This window comes from Hemitrygon akajei, chromosome 17, assembly GCF_048418815.1.
Source record: "Hemitrygon akajei chromosome 17, sHemAka1.3, whole genome shotgun sequence".
NCBI classification, from domain to species: Eukaryota; Metazoa; Chordata; class Chondrichthyes; order Myliobatiformes; family Dasyatidae; genus Hemitrygon; species Hemitrygon akajei.
Window position 1 is genome coordinate 12,689,884 of NC_133140.1, and position 18,152 is coordinate 12,708,035.

The following is an 18,152-nucleotide window of genomic DNA, read 5'->3' on the forward strand; positions in this document are numbered from 1 at the left end:
AGAAGCTTTAGGTGTGTCTGGAATTCGCAGCTGATGAGAGGACATGGCTCTATATAACGTGGAAGGAAAGGATGGGGAATGGGATAATTACATGAGTTCAGGGTGCAATAAAATGAAATTGGAAAAACACAGGGGTAAAGGGAATGGGAGAGGGCGCAGTTAAAGTCATAGAGTACAGAAACAACCCTTTGGCTGAGCTACCAGCCAATCTAAATCAGTCCTATTTGCCTTTTCTATCCAAATCTCTCTCCAACACTGTAATTGTACTTGGCTTTACAGCTCCCATGTGATAAGCTTACCCCTTAGTTTCGCTTTAAATCTTTTTTTTTTCTTACCTTAAACTATAAACAGTACCTTTCCCTTCTTGCTTGAAACCTTGAGCAGTAAGACCAATGTGGATTTCAGGAAGGGGAAGTTAGGAGAACACACATCGGTCCTTATTGAGGGGCCAGTAATGGAAAGCAGTGATATGCTTTCAATCAAAAGGTGGTAAGCAGTTTCAAGTTCTTGGGTGTCAACATCTCTGAAGATCTGTTCTGGGCCCAACCTATTGATGTAAGGCACAATTGCAGCCATAGGCGAAATGGAGTCCATAGCTTGCGGGAACTTTATTTCAATGATGCGGCGAATGACGTTACTCCTTTGATTCAAGAGCCTGATAGTTGAGGGGTAATAATCAGGTGGTGTGAGTCCTGAGGCTCCTGCACTCTTTTACCGATGGTAGCAGTGACATGACCTGGATGGTGGGTGTCCCTGATGATGGGTGCTACTTTCCTGTGACAACGTTTCACGTAGATGTACTCAGTGGTAGGGAGGATGTTACCCATGATGGATTGAGCTGAATGCACTACCTTTTGTAGGATTTTCTGTTCAAGGGCGTTGGTCTTTCCATTCCAGGCTGTGATACAGCAAGTCAATATACTCTCCACTACAAATCCATAGAAGGTTTTCAAAGTTTTAGATGTCGTGCCAAATCTTCACTGACTCTTAAGGAAATAGAGGAGCTGCCATGCTTTCTTCGTAACTGATAACACCGAGGAACTAAAAGTCGCTGGCCCTCTCCAGCCTTTGCTTCCCCCAATGAGGACTGGATCATGGACCTCTTGGTTTCCTCCTCCTGAAGTCAACAATCAGCTCCTTGGCCTCCTGACATTGAGTAAGAGGTTATTGTTGTGGCACCACACAGTCAGATTTTCAGTCTCCCTTTGATATGCTGATTCATCGCTACCTTTGATTTGGTCTACGACAGAGGTATCAACATCAAAATTAAATGTGGTTTTGGAGCTGTGCTTAGCCGCTCAGTCATCGAAACATGGAAAACCTACAGCACAATACAGGCCCTTCAGCCCACAAAGTTGTGCTGAACATGTCCCTACCTTAGAAATTACTAGGCTTACCCATAGCCTCTATTTTACTAAGCTCCATGTACCTATGTACCTCCATGTACCTATGTACCTATTTTACTAAGCTCCATGTACCTATCTAAAAGCCTCTTAAAAGACCCTATTGTATCCGCCTTCACCACCATTGCTGGCAGATGGTACAGACATCTCCTCTGTACCTACTCCCCAGCACCTTAAACCTGTGTCCTCTTGTGGCAACCATTTCAGCCCTGGGGAAAAAGCCTCTGAATATGCACTCAATCAATGCCTCTCATCATCTTGTACACCTCTATCAGGTCACCTCTCATCCTCCATTGCTCCAATGAGAAAAGGCCGAGTTCACTCAACCTATTCTCATAAGGCATGCTTCCCAATCCAGGCAACATCCTTGTAAATCTCCTCTGCACCCTTTCTATGGCTTCCACATCCTTCCTGTACTGAGGCGACTAGAGTGTAAAGTGTAAGTGTTCAGAGTAAAGCGAGTAGAGCAGGGTCTAAGCATACAGCCTTGTGGTGTACCTGTGCTGATGGAGATTATGGAGGAGATGTTGTTCTCAATCCAAACTGACTGAGGTCTGGAAGTGAAGGATTCGAGGATCCAATTGCACAAGGATGTATGGAGGCCAAGGTCTTGAATTTTGTTGGTTATTTTTGAGGGATTGATGGTATTGAATGTAGTCGATAAAGAGCAACCTGATGTATACATCTTTGTGGTCCAGATGTTCCAGGATTGAGTGAAGAGCCAATGAGATGGCATTTGCTGTGGACCTGTTGCACGGGTAGGCAAATTGGAGCAGATCCAAGTCATTTTGCAGGCAGGAGTTGGGGATTGTGGGTATTCATGATGGTTCCTCCATGCTTTAAGACTGTAACTCGTAGGAACAGAATTAGTTCATTTGGCCCATCTGCTCTGCCATTTCATCATGGCTGATCCATTTCCCTCTTAACCTCCATCCTGCTGCCTTCTCCCCATAACCTTTCATGCCCTGATTAATCAAAAACCTATCAACCTCTGCCTTAAATGTACCCCAGTGACTTGGCCTCCACAGCCACCTGTGGCAATGAATTCCACAGGTTTACCTAAAGAAATTCCTCCTCATCTGTGTTCTAAATGCTCATCCCTCTATTTTGAGGCTGTGCCCTCTGGTCCTAGACTACATCACCAAAGGAAACATCCTTTTCACATCCACTCTATCTAGGTCTTTCAACATTCCGTAGATTTCAAGGCAATTCTCTCATTCTTCTCAATTCCAGTGAGTATAGGTTCAGAGCAATCAATCACTGCTCAAATGATAACCTTTTCATTCCTGAAGTTATTCTCATGAACCTCCTCTGAACCCTCTCCAATGTAACAAATCCTTTCTTAAAGGAGGGAGGCAAAACTGCAGACAATTCTCCAAGGGAGGCCTTGCCAGTGCTTATATAGCATTACATCCTTTCTTTTATATTCTAGTCCTCAAAATGAATGTTAACATTTTGCTCACCTTCCTCACTACTGATTAATCTTTAGGGAATCCTGCATGAGGGCTCCCAAATTGCTATGATGGTCAAAGCGAGCAGAGAAACACGTAGCTCACCTGGGAGTGAAGCCCTGTTGTTGCCTGTGTTGCTTGATTTTACTTTATAAGAGGTGATAGCATTCAAGCTCTGCCACAACTGTCAAGCAATCTTTTGTTGATTCAAATTTAGTCCGGAATTGTGTCACTTCATAACGTATACACCTGATTCTGACCTTGATTCATACCTACACCCAGTAGTTCTAGACTCCCTTGCACTGGGAGAAAGAGACTGACCTTGCATCACAATATAGACTTTTGTAAGATCTGCCCTCTGCTTACTTTGCTCCAGGGAGAACATCCTTAGCCATCTTTCCTCATAAACGAAGTACTCCAGTCCTGGCAGCACCAATGTAGATCTTTTCCATAGTAAACTCCATCCTCCATTGAAGGATGCCCTTGCCCATATTACTGCAGATTCATATATTTCCAAGTTCGTCATCCTCTTATAGGGGAGAGGAATTGTAATGTGTGTGGCACACGTGAGAGAGGGAAGAGCTGTGGTTTAATAATAGATAGGGTGTGCAATATCTGATTGTATATCTCTGGAAGGTCAGTGAGTAAATCATAGCCTGAGCTGCAACACTAGTAATTTTCTCAGGGCCATCCATCTCTGGGATTTACTGTGTGATGTCAAGCCTGCGTCCACGCTGTTAACTTCTGTAAAAGTACCTAGGGACAATAACCAGTTCTGTTCTGAATTTGAATTGTGGTTGACAGGATCCTTCAGAGGATGTCAGATTTAGATTTATTTATCACGTGTACATTGAAATATGCCGTTTGCGTTATAGCTGACACACCCAAGGATGTGTTGAAGGCAGCCCACAAGTGTCACCACTCATTCTGGTGCCAACATAGCATGTCCACAATGCTCAGCAGAACAGCACAAAACACAACAAGCATTCCTCCCTGCCTCTCTACCAACATACACAGTCCTCTAACCCCAGGACAGTCAGTCTTCTTTAACCTCCAGCCTCCACTGGATTCCTGGGCTTGCAGACAACTGGGCCCCAACTCCTTCAGCAGACCCACAGAGATTTGCAGACCCAGACTTCAGCCACTGGCCTTCAATCCGGACCTCCAATCGACTTGCTGACTGTGATCCAGACCTCCTGATGAATGTCCTCGTCCTCGCCTTTCCCAGGGATCTACAAACACAGTGTACAGACTTAAACTCTGGCCTGTCCTCTAATTCCTTCACATTCCTGTTCCTAAATCATAACCTGGCCCCTAACTCCACCCTCTGTTCCCAAAACCATCCCTGAACCTAAAAATCCTAAATTTGAGATTATGTGCCAACTGGATCACACGTTAAATATCAATCTTTATAACATTCTATTACAGGGCAGTTTGTATGGGGGGGGGGGGGGATTGATAAGTTTGTGGCCTAAGGTAGAAGGAGTCAATTTTAGAAAACCTAGCACATTTATTTTTCAACATAGTCCCTCCTACGTTTACACACAGTCCAGCGGTCGTGGAGCATACGGATCCCTTCTTTGTAGAAGTCGGCGCCTTGGACCTCCGTAAGTGGTCCACTGCTGGGTGATTGATAAGTCTGTGGCCTAAGGTAGAAGGAGATGAGTTATTAACTTCCAACTTTCTTCATAATCACTCAGAGTTGAACTGCACATGCATGTAACGAGAACTGTATAAATCATCTCCTTCTTTCCTCATAAACGAAGTACTCCAGCCCTGGCAGCATCAATATAGATCTTTTCCATAGTAAACTGCACCTTCTGTTGAAGGATGCCCTTGCCTATATTACTGCAGATTCATATATTTCCAAGTTCATCCTCCTTTTATAGGGGAGAGGAATTGTAATGCATGTGGCACACATGAAAGAGGGAAGAGCTATGGTTTAATGATAGATAAGGTGTGCAATATCTGATTGTATACCTCTGGAATATATACAATTGTACAATATTTTGCTCCTTAATACTTAGTCATTCTTTAAAACTAAAAAAAAGCTGTTGTGATTTAATGGATTTTGTGTAAAGTAAGTCTACCATGTGTTGAAAATGTACTTGATTGCAGAGCTGCAGTGATGCCTCCTAAGCTATGATGAGGTTTTTAGCCGGAGGGTGGTGAATCTGTGAAATTCGTTGCCACAGACAGCTTTGGAAGCCATGTCATTGGGTGTATTTAAAGCGTCGATTGATAGGTATTTGATTAGTAAGGGCATCAAAGGTTATGTGGAGAAGGAAGTAGAAAGACAGGGTAAATATTCAGCTATGATTGAATGGCAGAGCAGTTTCAGTGGGCCAAATGGCCTGTGTTCAACTTGAGTACAGGATGAACACGTAGAAAGTCTAGTCAGTGGTTCCCATGCAAACTTGATTCCAAGAAAGCTATTAACACAAGTTATGCAGCAAACACTCGAAAGCATGTATGGACATTTGGACTAATTCCTTGAAAGTGGCATCACAGGTAATTAGGGCCACGAAGGGGGCTTTTGCACATTGGTCTGTATAAATCGAAATATTGAGTACAGGAGCTGAAATGCTATGTTGGAGTTGTATAAGACATTGGTGAGGCCTAATTTGGAGTGTTGTGTTCTGGTCTGATCACCTACATACAGGAGGGGTCGGGTGAGACTAGAACTAGAGTTTATGGGTTAAGAATGAAAGATGAAATATTTAAGGTTAACCAGATGGTGAACAACTTCACTGAGAGAGTGGTGTGATTGTGGAATGAGCTTCCAACAGAAGTGGAGGATTCATGATTCAAGTAATTTATTATCAAAGAATGTATTGATTATACAACCCTGAGATTTGCTTGCACACAGGCAGCCACAAAGCAAGAAACATGAAAGAACCTAATTAAAGGAAAAAAATAAAAGCACAACTCTCGATGTGCAAGAGAAAGATACACAACTCATGCAAACAATTGAAGTGAACAACAACATTCTGAACCAAAACTGAGTCCTCAGATCTGAACCCTGGAGCAGCCTGGAGTAGGCCCAAAGCCTCACTTATCAGCCCATCATATTAGTGGGCATGCAGCACAGCAGCAGGGACAGTCTTCTAGCCTCAGCGCCATGAAGATGACCGTCGCGGAGAACGAGCGAAGTCGACTCCCACCTCCGATCTGGGCCAGCACTTAAACTGTCTAAACAGAGAATCATACCTTGCACTAAGATCCAGCTGCAGCAAAAGGCTCCAGTCTTAGACCATGCTGCCCAACAACTCACTCTAGGCCCAGGTTTCGCTGCCCAGCCTGAAGCCACTCTTGAACTCTTCAAATCAGCTCTGCGCCCAGAGCGATCCAACCTCACACCCAGTCCAGTTGTACGGGCACTGAATCTCCTCTGCCTGGGTCCTGACTTCTCCTCCCTGTACCCAGAACATTCAGATTTCTTAGCTTTTTAAACTACCAGTGAACTGTTGCACGTGTTCAGAGTGCCATCTTAACCGGAAACGGATACGGGTTCAATTTCAGAGAAGTTTGGATGTATGTGTGGGGTCTGAAGAGCTGTGGTCCAGGTGCAGGTCAGTGGGAATGGGCAGTATAACAATTTGGCACAGACGAGGTGGGCCAAAGGGTCTGTTTTTGTTCTATAACTCTTTGATGCTAAGCTCTATACCTGGTGTGTGAAGAAAGATTTCTCAATTGCTTGTAGGGAACTTGGCCATCTCTGCAAAGTATTCCCTCTCCTTTGCATTAAACTTTCCCCATCACAACCTCTGTCAGGTTTTACTCCCAAAGCTTGACTTTTTGATAATCCATGGATAACAGCCAACCAAATTCTGTGCTAGTGCCTTGATGGCTTAAATAACCGTGATTGGCTGTCGTCAGGTAACTACGTGTCTGGGAGCTGTTCTTCTGTACAATATTAGAGATTAACTAATATTTACCAACTTCAAAGTTTAGCTGGTATCTGTTAGTGAATTATAATCAAGTATTGAAATAACCTAATTGTACTCAAAAACACTTGGGGAATACTTCCCAAGTGGTGGAGCATCCTGTGGGATGCTTTGCAGATAATTATAAAACTTAAAACAGTCATCCATAATGACATGAGAAATTTCCTTTGCTGTTTGGGATGAGTCATAGAGCCACAGTGTTGAAAATGGCGCCTTGCGTTACTTACACCTTCACACTATTCTTATAGAGGCGATGCCTCTTAAAATGTGTCGTCCAGTCCTGTTTAATTTGCATTGATACATGGAACCTATCTTTCAGTTGCAATTTTATAGTTTGCACAAATCATTAGATTAATGCAAACATTCTCCCAGAATACAATGACAAATGTGTAAAAAGGCAGTTCAGTTCCTCTCTTCCTGACCAATTTGAAATCCCTCCATCTCTGCTTGGTAAATCAAAAGCAACTTAAAGTTTATAAAGACCCCTTACAACATTCCACAACTCAGAGCATTGTCACACTTTGAAACCAGTTCAGAAGCACAATATGACTGACTCTAGGGGGTTAAACAGCTTCAAACAATCCCTGTCCTTCTGGGAGACTTAAACTTTTTGAATAAGTGGATTCGGGGAGTCATTGATCATGTAATTAACTCTACATCACTCCGATTCAGATTCATAATTACATGGAAACTTGCGGCGAAATGCTTCAGTTGTGTTAACAACCAACACAATCGAGGGACGTGCTGGGGGCAGCCCACAAGAGTCGCTACACATTCCGGTGCCAACATAGCATTCCTACGATGCCCGGCAGAAGAACCTAGAATACAACAAGCAACAAAACAAGTCATTTTCCTCCCTCCCAGCCAGACACACACGGACAGTCCTCCAATTCCAGGACAAACCTCCAACTCTCCAGGTTTGGCGATCAGCTTCAACTCTGGGTTTTTGATCGATCTTCAGGCTCTGATCTTTGGTGTTGGCCACGAGACCCCGAGCAGGCTCCAACTCCAGGTGCACCGACCGACCGGCTCTAGTGCCTCGTGCTCACACCAGAAACACAGACATCCAGTCTTCAGGCTCTCCTGCTCCCTGCACCATGAGTGAGCTTGGAATGTAAACTCTGGTTCTGCTGCAATCTTGCCCAGAGCATCTGTTCTGACCACAGGTAGACATAATGCTAACTTGTTAGAGGGCGGCATGGACAAGAAGGTGTAGGTTCCTTCTGCCAGGTTGCTAGGTTCTTTATGAGTGAGGGTGTCAAAGGTTACAGGCAGAAAGCAGGAGGATGAGATTGCGAGGGAAAATAAATTAGCCTCGATCAAATGGTGGAGCCGACATGATGGGTTGAATGGCCCACTTCTACTCCACGTCTTATGGTCTAATGGCTTGTAGATTAATTTGCTGCTGTAGCTTGCCCCAATTTATGAGTGGGTTGTGAGGGGAGTTGATGGGAATGTGTGGAGAGTGAATGGATTGGTACAGATGTTTAGGACATACTTAGAGGGCTGTATGACTCCATAACCTTGCATTTACCTCCTTTGAGTATTATTTTGCACTTATTCTTTGCATTGCTTGGGAAGACAATATTTGCTGAATTTCAAAAAAAACCCTTTCTTCCGGTTCCCTCTGCATTTGCTATGGGTAGTTCTCCATTCAGCGGCCAGCAATGCCTTCTCCTCCTCTCTTCCCCAACTGTCGGCACCGTGGAGCAGCAGTTAACGCCGCTGCCTCGTGAGGTCCGAACCCGACCTCGGACCCAGAGTTTGCCCCTTCTTCCAGTCCAGTGGGATTTCTCACCACATCCTGGAGACTCGATGGTAGATTAAATGGAACAGGTTAGTGCCTCAGTAAAGCAGTCAGCAGAATCAAAGACCCCACCCTCTATTCTTTCTTTTCCCCCTTCATTCAGGTAGGAGATACGAAAACCTGAAAGCACATACCGCCAGGCTTAGAAAGCCCTGCTGATATGTCTATTAAATGGCTCCCTGGTACACTAAGTTGGAGTCTTGACCTTGTTATGGGCTTGCATACCTCAGTGCACACTGTAATAATCTGATCTGTACGAACAGTATGCAAGACAAGATTTTCACTGTATCTCAGTGTGTGTGACAATAATATTCCACTCCAAAAAGAATCAGAGGGAATTGATAACACATGGAGAGAGTAAGTTGCAGGAGTATTCGATTACATTTTTAAAAAATATTCCTGTAAATGCCTGCAAGAAAATGAATCTCAAGGTAACATATGTACATTGATAATAAATTTACTTTGACTTTTGACTCTGAGTACAAGGAAGAAAGGAGAGGTTGAATGAGGATTGCTTTGTTGAGAGCCAACTTGGACCTAGATGAGAGAATAACCTCCTGTGTCATTATAAAATGAGATGATCGGATCTCCCTACTTTGGCCCAAGGAGGAGAACTGTAGCTTCTTCATGCTTTTGTAACAGATGTCCCTTAGTTCTGACACCTTTCTAGTAAATATCTTCAAGACTTTAGACATCCTTCCTTAGTAGACTTGCTACCCAGAGCAGAACTGCTGCTTTCTTTTATAACCTTAAGTGTTTCCAATCTGTCTGCTATTGAAACTTAAGATCCTATATGCTACAAGGTTTCGCTATTTATGTACCAGGGACATGCAGAATGAACATAGAACACTACAGCACAGTGCAAATTCTTCAGCCACAATGTTGTGCCGACCTTTAAATTTACTCTAAGATCAATCTAACCCTTCTTTCTTACATAGACCTCCATTCTTCTATCATCCATCTTTCTATTAAAAAGTTTCTTAATGCCCCTAATACTACAAGATGTCCATACATCTCTTTTTTTTATATATTGGTTTTTTATGCATTTTCTACATCACTACAGATAGAAAAAACCCCCAAACCAAAATGAAGAAAATTAATACAGTGCAAAAATAAACATACAATAATCATATAATACAAAAAAGATCATTGAGAAAGCACCCAAATTTAAGTCATGTAAAGTTAGTATCCTCCCCAAGCCCCGTAACAAATTAAAAACTCCAGACCAACCACAACACAATATAGAGAGTATACATCAGGACATTCAAACCCCCAAAACTGTAAATACACTTGAAAACAGAAGATAATAATGCCTACTACCAAAAAAAAAGAGCTGAAAGCAAGGGACCGAAAAAAAACCTTAATTAAGAGGAAGGTTATGAAAGTACTCAATAAAAGGTCCCCAGACCTTATGGAACTTTATATCCGAATTAAGAACTGAATAATGAATTTTTTCAAGGTCTAAGCAGGACATAATATCAATAAGCCATTGAGCATGCATGGGCAGGGCAACATCTCTCCATCTAAGGAGGATTAAACGTCTAGCCAGGAGAGAAGCAAAAGATAATATTCGACACTTAGTCAAACTCAAACGTATATCTGTCTCACCCAAAAAACCAAGCAAAGCAATTAAAGGGTTAGGTTCTAAGTGGTGATTCAGAATACAGGATAAAGTTATGAAGACATCTTTCCAAAATTTCTCTAAGCTAGGACAGGACCAGTACATATGAATAAGAGAGGCCTCACCCCTTTTGCATTTATCACAAAGAGGACTAATATTAGGGTAAAATCGAGATAATTTAGATTTAGACATATGGGCTCTATGAACAATCTTAAATTATAAAAGGCAATGGCGAGCACAAAGAGAGGTTGAATTAACCGATTTGAGAATCAAGTCCCAAGTCTCATCAGATAAAGAGATATTTAAATCATGCTCCCAAGCCATTCTAATTTTATCCACAGGGGCACACCGTAAGAATGCTAATTTATCACGAATAAATGATATTAAACCTTTATCCAGTGGATTAATAGAAAGAAAGAAATCCATAACATTTTTCTCAGGCATTTCAGGGAAGTTAGGAATTAAAGGATTAATAAAGTGTCTAATTTGGAGATATCTAAAAAAAAATGAGCATTAGGCAGATTGAACTTAGCAGAGTGCTGTTGAAAAGATGCAAAGCGATTATCAATAAAAAGATCTTCAAAATGTCTAATGCCCTTCCTATACCAATCATGGAATGTTGAATCATACATAGTAGGTAAAAAAAGGTGATCATGTAAGATAGGACTAGAAGAGGAAAAACCATAGAAACCATAAAATTTCCTAAACTGAGCCCATATTCGCAAAGTGTGTCTAACAAGAGGATTAACAATTAATCTAGACAAACTACTAGGGAGTACAGAGCCAAGAAGTGCAGAAGTAGATAAATCTTTAGTGGAACTCAACTCCATTGCCACCCAATTAGGGCACTCGGGTTGGCTATGGAAAAAAGACCAAAAGGTAGCACAACGTATATTGGCTGCCCAATAGTATAAACGAAAGTTAGGTAAGGCCATGCCACCCTCTTTTTTAGATTTTTGAAGATAAACTTTATTAATTCTGGAACGCTTATTCTTCCACAGATATGACAAAATAATAGAGTCTAAGGAATCAAAAAAAGATTTAGGAATAAAAATTGGGATTGATTGAAATAAATATAAAAATTTAGGGAGAACATACATTTTAACAACTTTAATATGGCCTACCAAAGACATAGATAGAGGTGACCATTGTGACAGACTCTGTTTTGTAGTATATAAAAGATTGGCAAAATTTTCACGAAAAAGATCTTTAAACTTCCTTGTGACTGTAATCCCAAGATAAGTAAATTGATTATGAACTACTTTAAAAGGGAGGTCACGAAATGCTAATTCTTGTGTTTCTTTATTAATTGGGAAAAGTTCACTCATATGTAAATTAAGTTTATAGCCAGAAAACTGGCTAAACTGATCAAGAAGTGAGAACATTGGAGGTAAGGATGTAGACGGATTTGAAAGAAAAAGTAATAAGTCATCAGCATAAAGAGAAACTTTATGCTCAACACTCCCCCCTCCAAATCCCGGTCAATTCAGGACAGCTTCGAAATGCTATCGCCAAAGGTTCTATAGCCAAATCAAAGAGAAAGAGACTTAAAGGGCATCCCTGGCGGGTGCCACGTTTGAGGTTAAGTAACTGGGATTTCTGAGAATTAGTCAAAACACAGGCAGTAGGACACAGATACAGCAATTTGATCCAAGAGATAAAACTTTGAGCGAAGTCAAATTTTTCTAAAACTGCAAAAAGGTAGTTCCACTCTATACGATCAAATGCTTCATACATCTCTTTTAAAGCTGCACGGCATGGCAGTGTAGCTGTTATTGCAATGTTTTACTGCACCAGCAATCAGGGTTCATTCCCACTGTTATCTGTACGGAGTTTGCATGGGTTTCTTCTGGGTTCTCTGTTTCCCGAGACAAAGACAGAGCAGACATATGGATTGGTAAGGGCTAGAAGTGTTGTGGCACATATTTGTACTGTGTTGGTCATTGATGAAAGCAACACATTTCACTGTGTACATGTGACACACAAAGCTAATCTTTAATCTCAATTAGTTACATAGGCATCCCCTCTTTTACCTAAATTTAGTCTGCAATACTTCTCCCCTTTAAATACCTAGCCCATTGCCTATGCATTTCATCAGCTGTCTGTGTCTTCATCACTGCTTGGGTTCTGTGCACTTTGCTGTCTAGAACACAATATAGTACAGCACAATACAGACTCTTCAGTCCATGATGTTGTGCCAAACTAATCAAACTACTCCATTCTGTCTACAGAAGGTCCCTATCCCACATTCACGTGCCTAGGAGACTCTTTAAATGCCTCAGCTGTATTAGTCGTGCACGGTGGTGCAGCCTCCTTTAGACGCCTAGGGAAGAAGGTGTCAGCGATGCTGTGCGGGGCGCTATCCAATGGGTGGGAGAGATTGTCTTGGGCATTTTGCTTGTGATTGCAAGACATATGGCAGAGGAGCTGTGCAGCCTCGATTTGTGGTGTACACATGGGGTTGGAGCCTGGCCCCTACTGTCAATGCTGTGGTCCAGTGTTTGGTCAGTGGAAGACGAGCTGGATTGTTTATCTGCAACTTTACTATGTGAAATATTGGCATCATGTTCTCAATATTTATTATTTATTATTATTTCTTCTTTCTTTTTGTATTTGCATAATTTGTTGCTTTTTGCACGCTATCTGTATGCCCAGTTGGTGCAGTCTTTCATTGATTCTATTATGGCTATTGGATTTATTGAGTATGCCAGGAAGAAACTAAATTTCAGGGTTGTATATGGTGATGTATGTATACATACTTTGAAATAAATTTAGTTTGAACTTTGAAATGAGGAACTGCTGTGGCTGTTCTTGCAGAAATGTGGCTCCAGGTCAATGTCCATCCATGTGCCTTCAGTCTACAGGCCATAACACTGAGGAACTTGCTGCTGTTGGTTGGTTCAGTTGAGGTAAATCAAACCCTTCCAGAAAGAGATGAAGGTCCAGCTCTGTATTTGATAATCTGTCCAACAAACCTGTTGCGCCTTTGGGTGCATGTTGACGTGATACCAGGGATGTCTGTCTATGGTGACTTGGTAGAGCGCATTCCCCATACCTCAGACAATCTTGAGCATTGCGATGAAATCTGGCCCACACTGCAGCTCGGGGTATGAATGCCTTCTCGAGATGTGTGTGGGTTTGTGCACCTGACTGTCTGCTGTTCTGGATGTTGGATGATGTGCAGCATTGCATCCAACACTCTGCACCGTTTCCTCCCCAAAAGCCCTTCAGCTGGACATTTCTCCTGAATGTGGGAATTCGATATGTCAGCAGGAATGTGTTGAGAGCCTTGGCCAATGCTGCTTCCCTCGTGATTTCAAAAGCGACTGTTTGAAGGTACGAGAAAACCTTTCTGCTTGGCTGTTGAACTGTGGATTATACAGGGGTGAGCGGACATGAACAATCCCGCAGTTCTTACAGAATGCAGCAAACTGCTGTGCACTGAATTATGTGTCATTGAGCGTTTCTGGCTTCCCAAAGTGGCTGAAGATCTGAGGCAGCTGTTGAATGGCAGCCTCTGTCAATGACTTCATCGATAAAACTTGCGGCCATTTGGAATAAGAGTCAACCAGGACAAGGTAGGTACACCCATTGACTGAGCCAGTGAAGTCAATATGTACTCGACTCCAAGGTCTGGTAGCCTGAGGCCATGCTTATGGACTGGCTCTACTTGGATGGTTTGCTGCCACGGAGCACTGAGCACAATGCTTGCATAAGGATGTGGCATCTTCATCTATACCCGGCCAGTACACAAAGCTTCTTGCCAGGGCTTTCATTCGATTGATGCCCAGCTGACCATGGTGGAATTGTTTTAATACATTTGATTAAAGCGTTCATGCAGTCACTATTCTGTGTCCAAACATTAGGCAGGAGCTGAGAGTGACATTGGTAAAAGGGTATGACAACTTTGACTAGCCGTCCGATAGCGAGGTATCTTGAGATATGCTGAAGAACAGGATCTGCAGCTGTTTCTGCTCTGGTCTTGTTGACTGTGACCAGAATACCTTTAGCAGCATCAGATACAACCCAGTGAAATTAACTGAAATCGCAGTCACAATTGTGTCTTTGATTTGAATCATCCATGGATTTGAAAGTCTGGTGAAGGCATCTACCTGACCAAGTAAATCTCCTGTTGGTGGGAGACCCTGATGATGAATGTTATTTTCCTGCAACAATGCTTCGTGTAGCTGTGCTTAATGGTGGGGAGGGCTTTACCGTGATGTACAGGGCTGTATCCACTAATTTCTTTGTAGGATTTTCTATTTAAGAGCATTGGTGTTTCCATACCAGGCTGTGACGGAACCAGTCAGTACATACTCTCCACCACAAATCTATAGAAGTTTGTCGAAGTTTTAGATGTCACGCCACATCTTAGCAAACTTGTAAGGAAGTAGAGGTGCTGTCATGTTTTCTTCATGATTGCACTTGAATGCTGAGCCAGGACAAGTCCTGTAAAACAAAAACACAGCGTGTGTTTGAGGAATTTAAAGTTGCTGGCTCTCTCCACTTCCAATTTCCCCCCATTGAAACCTGGCTCATGCACCTCTGGTTTCCTCCTGAAGTCAATGATCAGCTCCTTGGTCTTGCTGACATTGAGTGAGAAGTTATTGTTGAGCCACCACTCAGCCGGATTTTCAGTTTCCCTCCTATATGCTGATTCATTACCACCTTTCATTTGGCCAGTGACGGTGGTGTCATCAGCAAACTTAAATATGGCTTTGGAGCTGGGCTTAGCCAGATAGGCATAAGTGTAAAGAGAGTAGAGCACACAGCCTTGTGGTGCACCTGTGCTGTGGAGGAGATGTCTGCAAGTGAGGAAATCGAGGATCCAATTGCACAAGGAGGTATTGAGGCCAAGGTCTTGAAGCTTATTGATTAGTGGGATGATGGTCTTGAATGCTGAGCTGTAATATATCAAGAGCATCCTGATGTATGAATTTTTGCTGTCCAGATGTTCCAGGGTTGAGTGAAGAGCAAAACAGATGGCTTCTGCTGTGGACCTGTTGTAGGCAAATTAGAGGGGGTTCAAGTCGCTTCTCGGGTAGGAGTTGATATGTTACCTCACCAATCTCTCAAAACATTTCTTCATGTAAGTGCTATTGGATGATAGTCATTGAATTAGCTCACTCCGTTCTTCTTGGGCATCAGTATAAATGAAGCCTGCTTGAAGCAGGTGGTTAAAGATCAACACAGGATTTTAGTACTTGTCCATCTACCCTGAATGCTCTTTGGGGGTTCACTTTCCGCAAGGCTTTTGGACAGTGGCCTTAGAGACTGGAATTGTGGGGCTTGTGGGAGTTTGTGGTGGGCCTCCATGTTTTGATGGTCGAAGTGAGCACAGAAGATATTGATCTCAACTGTAAGCGAAGCCCTGTTATTTCCCCTGTCCCTTGATTTGACTTGATAAGAGGTGATAGTATTCAATCCCTTCCACAACTGACAAGCATTCTTCGTTGCTTCACTTTTAGTCTGGAATTGCCGCTTCCCCTATGAGATAGCTTTCTGGAGATTGTACCTTGCTTGTAACTTGGTCACCAGACTTCAATGCCTCTGATCTGGGTCTCTGCAGTTTCTGGATCTCTTGGTTCAATTTTGGGGGGAGGGACACTCGTCTATAACAGTTTTAATAAAGTCCATGACAACTGTGGTGTATTCATTCAGACTCAGAGACGAGTCCTTGAACATGGTCTACTCCACTGCTCAGATGCCGCTTCTCTGCCTTCCACAACCACCTCTTCGTTGGCCTAATCTTGGGAGCTTTGCTCTTTAGCCTTTTCCTATAGCAGGTAATAGAAGGACAGCCAAGTGATCAGATTTACCAAAATGCAGTCAGGGCGTAGAGCAGTAGGCAGTCCTTAGCTCAGTCTAACAGTGCTCTAGTGTGTTGGGATCTCTGGTGCTACAGGTTGTATGCTAATGGTAACTAGGTAGGGTTTTCTCAGACTTGCTTCTCAACGTGTCCATACAGGTTCCCCCCCCCCCCCACCCCCCCCCCCCGCTATCCGAAGGTAGAGCATTCCTATGAAACTGTCTGTAAGCCGAAATGTTGTGACGTGAAGAAGCAATTACCATTAATTTATATGGGAAAAATTTTTGAGCGTTTCCAGACCCAAAAAATAACCTACCAAATAACACATAAACCTAAAATAACACTAACATATAGTAAAAGCAGGAATGATATGATAAATATACAGCCTATATAAAGTAGAAATATTGTATGTACGGTGTAGTTTCACTTAGCAAAATCGGGAAGACAGCGCGCCAAAATCAATTTAGAGAAAAAAAATCGGCACGTACACGCATGCGCACACAACTGCCCCCACAAGACTTCATGGTCATTGTAGTCTTTCTCGGGGTAAACACACGTATAAAGCGGGCGTCTTTTTTTCGTAAAAGCGTAAATCCTCTTTGGTTAGCGAAAACAGGTACTAATGTAGGTCTTTCGTAACAGTGAGCTGTCGTAAAGTGAATGTTTGAAAAACGGGGGCCACCTGTAGTTCCTTTCTGCTGATAGTCAGTTATCTAGATGCATGCATGACATTTTTTTTGAAACCATTGAGAAGATATGGAATATGACAGCACTCACCCTGTAGTTGGATGCATCTGTCGCGATGATGATTGGCAACTCTGGGATGAGAAGGTCAGGCAACAGAATATTCTTCTGTTTGTTTGGACCATTCCTATGTAGCAACATTGTTGAGCAAAGTTAAAGTTCAGAGTGAACTTATTATCAAATTATGTACAACCTTGAGATTCATTTATTGCAGGCACCTACAAAACAAGGAAACACAATAGAATTAATGAAAAACACTACACGACAAAGACTAGTAAACATCCAATATATAGTGCATTGAATGGTTCCCTCAGCCAAATCATGGCTGGGAAGAATGCTGAATAGTGACTGATCATGGCCAGAATTGATTGTAAGGTGCTGACATCTGATGGTGAGGCATTTTTTAAGATAGCAGCGATGTTTTCTGGATATGGGTGATGACTGTGCTTGTTTACGATGAACCCCAGTTACTTCTTGAAAGATATCAAGAGCTGCGTTTTTCTGCATCCAAAGTCTCGTAGTTGGTTCAGAAAGTGGTCCAGGTGTTGGCATAGTTCTGCCTGATCCATGCCTATCTCAATGATGTTGTAAGCGATGACGCTGTTGTTACGTTTCCCGTAACTGGATCACTTACCAGCAAAGATAGAGAGGTCCACTGAAGTCTGATGGTACCATTTTTAAACGTTTTTATTTATCAAGGGGCACAAACGTAAGGTTAATACAAACATTCAGATAACATACGTCGTCAGTACTCAATCTAAAGCGCAGGGGTAGTACTACTCAATAAGAAATAAGCTCTATCGTTGTCTAGGGGTTAAACGATTTGTCCAATTGAAATATAAAAGTCTCGCCAGTTCATGGAGGCTTTTTGCCGCTTGAGGGACCGCTGGCTGTTCACGGGTTGGAGAGAGAAAATAAACTTGCCAGCCTTCTGGACTCAAAGCGTGAGATCGAGAACGGGAGTTCCTCGTTGTCAGTCCGAAATCCTTTTCGGGGTTATTAGCCACTCGATTCCCTAGCTAGGGGATCCGAATCACACGTGGCTTCCGAGCAGCTTCCCGTTATTACGAGAGGAATGAGCAATGGTCTCCGTCTAGTGCATCGCTGGAGTACCGCCTCCAGCAGTCTCCTTTTTATCATGGCTGGCAGATTTGTAAATGTCAATCAAGGTAGGGTGAGGCCATCCCCACACCACATTGCCCGAGAGTGTCCATGTCCCTGATAGCTGGCACGTACTATAGAGTTGCAATTCACACAGGTGCCTCTAAGAACAATGGTCAACTCCGTGGCATTGTCTCTCATTTCCTGGGTCCAAGACCCGAATTAATAGCGATCTTGCGATTCTCTTGAAGGAGGGGGCTGGTCCCGCA

General features: G+C 42.8%; 1 protein-coding gene across 4 annotated transcripts in view; it reads left to right on the plus strand.

Moving 5' to 3' along the window:
• Positions 1-18,152, plus strand: part of il34 (interleukin 34) — a 123,832-nt gene that overhangs the window by 45,849 nt on the left and 59,831 nt on the right. The window contains exon 1 of one of the 4 annotated variants that reach the window (XM_073069684.1): positions 7,880-7,967. The exons of the other annotated variants lie outside the window; for them this stretch is intronic. The gene's annotated coding sequence lies outside the window, so the exon portion shown is untranslated. Of the gene's footprint in view, positions 1-7,879; positions 7,968-18,152 lie in introns of those variants that run through there. 4 annotated transcript variants of the gene reach the window in all.